The sequence below is a fragment of the Heterocephalus glaber genome, unplaced genomic scaffold (assembly GCF_053883595.1).
Source record: "Heterocephalus glaber isolate CG9 unplaced genomic scaffold, H.glaber_assembly_v1.0 deba00001724, whole genome shotgun sequence".
NCBI lineage: Eukaryota > Metazoa > Chordata > Mammalia > Rodentia > Bathyergidae > Heterocephalus > Heterocephalus glaber.
In genome coordinates this window covers 7957267-7965715 of record NW_028258435.1, presented here as the reverse complement: position 1 = coordinate 7965715, position 8449 = coordinate 7957267, and positions in this window count along the sequence as shown.

Below are 8449 nucleotides of genomic sequence, written 5' to 3'. Positions count from 1 at the left end.
GAGTGCTACGGGTCAAACAAGCCCTGTGATGAGTCATCACCCTCTCCAACACCGGCATGAGCTTCTGTAGCATTTTTTCTCTCCCAAGTCATGAAAAGCACTTCACGTATATCACTGCCTTTTTCCTAATGTTTCGGAGGCATAATTGGGTGCATGTATTACTGTGCTTAATTTATAAATATTGACATCTGACATATTGGTTACAGAATCTGCTAAAGACAAAGTGGGTCCGCAACTGTTGGGAAATGGCGCATTCTTATCAGCCATTTTTCTTTCATGTCTCCAAGTAAATAAAAAATGTTATAAGCATCTCTCTCTAGTTGATTGCACACAGTGAATATTTTTACATTGACTTACACTATCAAAATAGCTTGTATCAACATAGTATATGAGTTTCTAGCTTAACAAGGAACTATCAAAAGGAAAAGGCAGGAAGATAGCATGTGTCATTATTATAGGATGAGAAGACCCTTTCTTCACATTGCTGTGGCAGAATCCTTGTCTTTCAGGGGCCTCTAAGGTGGGATAAATATTATTGTACTTAGAACAAGGTAGGGAGGCACCAAGTTCTAGAGAAGCAACAGCAACAGTGGCATGGCTGTGTTGGGATGTATGTCACAAGAGCTGTGGAGTCTGGAGTGGGACAAAGCATTGCATCTTCAGAAACTTAGATTAATCACAGTGAATTTAAAATGCCTGCTCCTATCTGTCTTTGTATATATTATACTTATTTATATTCGATATTAAATAAACAGGTAGATAATCAGAAAGAAAAAAAGTTAGGCATACACATAGGCAGTCCAGCATAACTTTCAAAAATGGGATCATGGTGTGTTACCTTTATGGAAATCGAATCATTTTTCATTTTAATCTAATAGAATTAAAAAATTAACTGAAGAAACTAATCCTTACCATCTCTTTTCAATATTTGCTTACAGAAAAGACTTTAAATGTTAGAAAATTGATTATGTAAAATGGAAGTTGACACCACTATGTTTCAGGTTAAATCTTTGTCTCAATTTTGCACGTGTTGGTTTGCTGTATAATAAAGCAACTAAACAAATACTATTTAAAGTGATTCAAAATCACTTAGACTTTTTTCCCGAAATGCCTTCATTGCAACCATTTCTCTGAGGATTTCTTGCCAATTGCATTTTACCCTCCCTGAGCATGAATGGCTCTTACACGTGTGCTGCCTTCATGTGCACAGCATCTCCCATTATTACAAGAATGGGGGTCCTGCTCTATCCCTCAGGACGGCACAGGAAGTGCCCTGGTCTTTCCCGGCATCCAGACCAACACACATCCTCTCAACTCGTGCTTCTCTGGCTATTACGAGGTCAGTGATTCTGTTAAACAGAATCTTTCCAAAAACCACATATGGGACTTCCATTCCTTGAGGTCTCTCAGATTTGAAGATGTCTTCCTGATTCACTTTTAGGGTGAATTTTTTGCTTTTTTGTTTTTTTGGGTTTTTGGTACTGAGGATCAAACTTGGAACCTTGTGCATGCGAGGCAGGCAGCGGAATCACTGAGCTAAATCCCTGGCCCTGGGGAAATGTTTTTTGATTGGGGGTGCAATTTTTTTTGTTGTTTAGTTTTGTTTTGGTTTGGGTACTGGGGATCGAACTCAGGACCTTGCGTTTGCAAGGCAGGTAGGAGCACCACTGAGCTAAATCCCCGGCCCCCCGGTGTGCAATATTGTTGGCTCAGTTTTTCTTCCCCTAAGAAAGTATTCCATTGCTAGGTTACGTTCATTAACTCCTGCCAAAACTAATCTCACTGCTGTTAGGAAGTTGGATTTCTTTGCTTGGTTCACTAGAAACTTTTCTTCCTTCACTCCTTTTCTTTCCCTTCCTTAACTCCCTCCTTCTTTTCTTTATTCTTTTCTTCTTTCTTTCCTTCCTTTTTCTGTCCCTCCTATTTTTCCAGTTTCCAGATGCCAAGCAAACATAGTTAATTATAAATTAATCACTCAGGTCTATGAAAGACACATTAGCCTACAAATTGACAGCCATCATTTATTTAGCAAATTATTTATTTAGTATCTTTTCATAAATATGCATGAACTCACCATGACAAATTGAAGCTGGGGCCTGGAACACACTTATATCCCCCCTTCAACCTTCTGCATTTCTTTGTCTTGAAGACCCCATGAGAGGTGACACAGAGATCCAACATCATCATGCATTTCTGAGCTTTATAACATAAATGATTTTGTATATGTTTTATCTTAATTTTCTTAACTTCACAAACAAATGCTACAATTTACCTTGTTCACCTAAAATGGTAAGGCAAAAGTTCAGCCATATCATTATATGTTACTTTGATTAATTCATTTTGATTGTTGTAGCATATATTATAACTGATTTGCCTATTTTCTTTTGATGTACTTCCAGATTGCTTCTGGGGCTGACATGTGGCTTGGTAGGAGAGCAGCTTCTTAGCCCATACAAGGCCCTGGCTTCAATCTCCAGCACCAAAAAGAGAAAGAAAACAGATTGCTCCAGATGTTTACATCTGCGAAATCTTGACATCAACATTATTCTGCAGATTTTTTAGAAAATTCAATCCAATGAAATTCAGGTTACTTTTCCATTTGATCTTGATTTATTTTCTTCACTAAGGATTTTAATCATGTCTCTATATATTTATTGGCTACTGCACTTCCTCCCCTGTAAAACATCTCTTTAATGCTGCTCCTACTTCTGTTGAGTTTTATGCTTTTCTTGCTGGTTAGCGAGAATCTCCACACAATTTTTCATTAGTTTTTGTCAATTATAAATATAGGAAAGATCTTCCTCTGTTTTGAAATTTGCCTTTTCATTTTCTGGAACCCCGGGTCTAGCGAAAGCATTAGTGTATGGATTATGTTTTCTATTAAGTTGAACTTAGCATAGATATAGCAAGAAAGAGATAAACTTTTTTTAAAAGAAAAAGAACAGATTTACAAGCAGACCTGAAAAGGAATAAAGAAAAAATAGAAATCAAAAACTTTTAGTTTGGAAAATCCAGTTAGTCTCCCTATTTTGCTTTGGATCTAGAATGTCCCCCCAAAGTCTCCTGTGTTCAGAGCTGGATCTTTTGGAAGCTGATTGGATCCTGGGGCGCTGTGCTCCTCAGTGGCTCCATCATGGGTGAGTTCCTGGCTGAATGTGCTGCAGGAGTTGGCCCTGGCTGGAGGAGGTCACTGGGGTGAGACCTGGAAGGGTGCATTCTTGTCCCCAGCTCCTCCCTGCTCTCTCTGCTTCCTGGTTGCAGTGAGATGAGCAGCTCTGCTGCACCACGCCCTTCACTCTACCGTTTATGCCTTGGTACCAGCCAACCATGGAGTGAATCTCCTGAACCTATGAGCCAAATTGAAACTCCTTCCCTTCCTTTCAGTTGTGGGTGTCAGGTATTTTGTTCCAGTGATGAGACAGCTGACTAACACACTCTTTCGGATCATGTAAGTCAGCATTCTACCGAGAAACAGAACCATGTGCTCCTTCTCTCCTCCTCCCTGTCTCCCTCCCTTCTTCTCTGACTGACTGAGCCTAAGGAGTCCTAGGCTCCCTGCTGGAGGCCCTGGGGAGTCCAGGGTGTGGTTCCAAGGCTCAAGGCCTGGCGAGCTGATGTGGGTCTCACTCTGAAGGCCTATGTGCCCGGGGAAGTAGGGTCCTTGGGAGAGGAGGGATGCACATGAACTGGGGTCCAGGACTGTGGCTATAACTTTCACTGGTCTAGAGCATCAGGAAGGTTGTTGAGGACTTGTCCAGCCAGGAGGGCATGGTGGTGTGCAGGGAAGGAACACAGTGCATTCGCTGGAGAAAAGTGGGGACACAATTCAGTGACACGAACTTTCTAAGTGAGATTGCAGGCAGGAAGCTTTCAGGCAGCAAAGCTAATCAGCAGGGCTATGGAAGTTCTCTCCTCTTATAAAGCCACTAATGTCACCTTGGGGCCCATGTGCATTTAGAGTAGCATCCACTTGAGTCCTTCCCTGAATGGTCAGCCTCGGTGTCAGCTTCAATATTACAGCATTAGCTGACTAGGGAGCTGGGTGTCAGCAGTGAACAGTCCGGGGTGAAGCAGAGGTGGCTATGTGTTCCTCACTCAGGTACAGATAGGCAGGACGTCCCAGCAGCCACACTGCCCGAGGCTCAGCTTCCTCTGCAAAACAGGGACAATGCTGTCATCATCCCTGTGACAATAATGCACGTAGAGAAGGAAGGAATGGAAATACTGGGCGGCAATAGCTGCTGCACACAGTCTTATTATTTTGGTCATTATTTTACATAACTGAGGCTTACACCTTTCTCTCTCTTCTAGGGTGCTCTTGGATGCAGACTGAAAACCAAATTTACTAATAATGTTTTGAATCAGATTAGATTACATTGTGTCATTCATGGCATAGTGTCAGAAAAAGTTGGTCAACAAAGAGCTAACCTCTAATTCCACCTCTTCCAAAGAAACTGTAATTTGCCATCGCCAACTTGGTGCTGGCTGCAGCATTACCTTTAGTAATGTCAGATGCCCACAGCAATGCTGATAGGGCAAGGTAACTAATCAATCAGCATTCCCGTGGGCTCTTTTTCTTTGTAAGAAGACACCTTTTAATGGCACTTTTCTGCTTACACACTCACTTGTTTATATCATGCCCAGTACTAGGCTCAGTCATCCTTACAGCCCAGCTTTCCCTCAGTGTCCAGCTGTCCCCTTCCACCCTGTCCTCTGCCATGGACCCCTCCCTCACTGCACACCCAGCTGTTCTGCCCTTATTGTATTTATGCATGGCAAACCTCCAAAGTTCAAATTTTGCCTTTTTTATGGAGCACAACTTAATAGCTAGCTGCCTTAGTGTATTTTGCTATTGCTCCAAGTAAATTCCTGAGTTAGGGGATTTCAAATAAAACAGAGATTTATTTAACTGATGGTTCTTGGAGGTTAGGGTGACCAGGAGCATGATTCCTGGACTTACCTGGCTTCTAATGAGGGCTTCCCAGGATGCTGTCACAGCAAAGCTCATCAGCAGGGCTAGGGAAGTTCTCTCCTCTTATAAAGCCACAAATGTCACCTTGGGGCCCATTCCCAAGGTCTCACCCAATCCTCATTACCTCCTAAAGACTCCACTTCCAAATGCCATAGACATGACTTTGGGGATTGTTACCAATGCATGAAATTTGGTGGACATATTCAAATCATCTTTGTGTCATCTTTGTATTCAGCCTTTACAGACTCCTTGTCATCCACTTTGTCCCTTCTCCAAAAATCATTTGAGTATCAGTTCTTTCTTGAATGGAGTGATATGTTTAATGCACCTCAATGTCCAGTGTGTTCTATTGAATTTAAGTACACATCCTGAATTTCAAAGAAGTGGGAAGTGCAGATTTCAGCCTGGTTTCTGTATCCAGCCTTGGAAGGCAGAGGGAATTCAGGCCTTATTGTGGATCGAGGAGAGAAAATGAAGCTTGGGGTTTTGTTGTATTTTGGTTTCAGCTCTTGTGTTACTTGCCTACCTGGTCAGAACACTGTTTAAACGGGGACTCCATCTGGCAGGAAATAGAGCCTAGCACCAGAGCAATTCTTACTCACCTCCTAGCCCTCAAAGCCTTCCCCCAAGCTTCTGTGTCCGTCTGCCCCTATGGGGCAGAGTATGCTTGAGTCAGAGAGGATGGGATTTCACCCTGGGGAAACCTGGCGGGAGGCAGAGCTATGTAAACTTCTGACTACTTCTTTTTTTATTATGATTTGAAGAAATTTCACCAAGGTCTTTCAGCTCATCTGGATTATTTCTTTGGAAAATTTTGTGTTTTGGCTCTGCTGTTTTCTATTTTCTGTCATTTGCTTTTATTATTTTTATCACCATTTTATACACTGGACTTCAGATTGTAGCAAGAAGAAGGAAATCTATTTATTTGGGCCTGGAGGCAGAATTCTGAATATATATTCCTCTCTAGTAGACCCTAACTGTAGAGGCTTTTCTTAGAGCTGCTTTTATTAGATTTCTTGGAAGAAAGCAGAAAAGATTTGCTGAATTACATCTCTAACTCATGATCAGGCAGAAGGCAGTCACAGAACTTTCAGATGCACACAGGCAGGGACCATTTAATACCCTTGCTGTTGGCTGAGTCCATTCTGTGTGCTTCTGGCTGCAATCAGAGATGACAAGCCTTTCTTATGCAGGTCGAAAACTTCTGAGTATCTTAGCCATTTGCTTTTCTTTCTAAAATAATAACAGATATTAATAGTGCATGAGGATGCACAGATTTTGTGTATGTGTATGGAGCCATCCATTTCTTGAGATCGTTTCCCACTGTATTAAATTCCCAGATTTACAAAGGTTCCACAAGCCCAGTGACTTCATATAGACCATGACAACCTACAGATGCACTACAAGGAGACCCCTATTTTATAAATCTGGATCTATGATTCTTTTTGCTACAGTCCAGATGGTAGCTATATTATCAGGAAAATAAAAACACAGCTTTGTCCTCTCCCCCTTGTTCCAAGCTGCCCTCTAGGAAATTGGCCCACAAAACAAAAGACAGTGAGGGCTCTCTATGTGAGCTGCCACATAGGGCGGGGCAACTTCAAATGTCATTTATGCACATTCTGGGTGTAGCATATTATTGTAAATCAACTGGGATTATTGAGATTTTTCAGGCCCACTCGTTGTTCCTCAATGACAACTTGTCAGGAATGCTGATGTTTCACAGCCCAGTCATTAGCTCTCCTCGGCCTTCCTTGAATTGACCTACTCCTCCCCAGCCTCATACTTGTGTGTGTGGAATTGGGCATTGAACCCCGGGCTTTTACACTGAGCTACATCCCCAGCCATATATTTATACATATAGTGTGGAGACAGCATCTCATAAGTGGCCAAGTCACCCAGGCTGGACTTGAATTTGCCACCCTCCCGCCTCATCCCCCTAATGCTGGGACTACAGTTCTGTGCCACTGAATCTGGCTTGGAGGGTCCTTTGGAAAACTTTCCTGTGTGGGCTTGGGTGGTTCTCTGTCCTGTCACCCCAGAAAAGCCCCTCAGGTCAGCGCTGGTGTGGACTTAGCTCAGCGCCTCAGCCCCGCTCTCCTTCCAGGCTATACCGTTGCGTGCTTCCTGGTGCCACACTGAAGCTTAGATCCCACACTAAGGGCAGCGTCCCTTCAGCACCTGCACAAGCCGAGACTCCAGAGGCTCTGCTGGCTCTCCCAATGCCCACCTCACCACTTTGGCTGTTCTCTCTTGGTAACATTTATCCCAGAAATCTCCTCGCCCCACATTGCAAGATCTCATGTTGGTTTGGGAAGCTGAACTTGTGTGAGGGATTCTCAGATCAGCAGTTTCACCAGGGGGTCAATAAACCAATTTATAGCAACATGCCCCTGTGTTATACGATGGCTTCTTACCTTTCCTCGGACAGCAGTGTTTTAGTCAAAGGAATGAAACGCTAACGATAGATGTGTAGGCATTCTGAGATCAGTGCAGTCGAGTTCTCCTCACAGCTCAAATTCATTGTTTTGAACCATTATTACCTCTTGTGAGGCATTTTTGTTTGCTGTGATTTCCTTTTCTTTGTTCACCATTTTGTTTCGTTTTTGCAGTACTGGGGATTGAACTCAGGGCCTTTGCACTGAGCTAGATTCCCAGCATTTCCTTTCTTAAAATTCAAATTCTGAGACAGAGTCTCAGTAAGTTGTTAAATTGCTCAGACCTGGCTGGAACTTGGGGTTCTCCTGCCTCAGCCTCCCAGAGCGCATCACCATGCCCGACACTATTTCATTGATCTGTGCAGGTTTCCAACCCTGTTTACTTTGTAGACCTTTGCTACATTTACCTGTATCCCCCGGGATTATAATGTGGGGACCCAGGGGTTAGAACTCGTCAGGACTTCTGCTTTTTGTTTTTAGTTTTGTTATTTTTCCAGACAGGGTCTTACTATGTAGTTCAGGCTGGCCTTCAACTCCCAGCAATCCTCCTGCTTCAGCCTCCTCCTGAATGCTGGAATCACAGGTGACCACCACCACACCCAGATTGTCCTGTTCTGTGAAAATCTAACCTGTGTAGAATGGAAAATGCTTATGGAAAAAATAAATAGATGAAATAGTATTAGTATTGTTTGATTTCTGCCCCTCATTTGTATGCAAATGAAATGTACCGTAGATATAACTGTGGCTCATCAAATTGAAAGTGCCTTCTAACAACACCATGCAACTGAGCATGTCCACATAGCAGCAGTTAAAGGGTGTGTGATTTTTATTTGATATTAAAATGAAGAGTTCCTGGACCATGGCCAAAGTGATTGAATGAGAGAGGATAATTTTGTTAACATAGATTTCTGGAACAGGTGGAGAAAATAACCTCAACCTTTGCCTCTGCTTCACATGGCTCACAGAAAAAAGTGTGACAACTGAAATTACAGACTTCCTAAAGAAAATGAGACAGAAACCTGGGTAGGCAAGAAGTTCT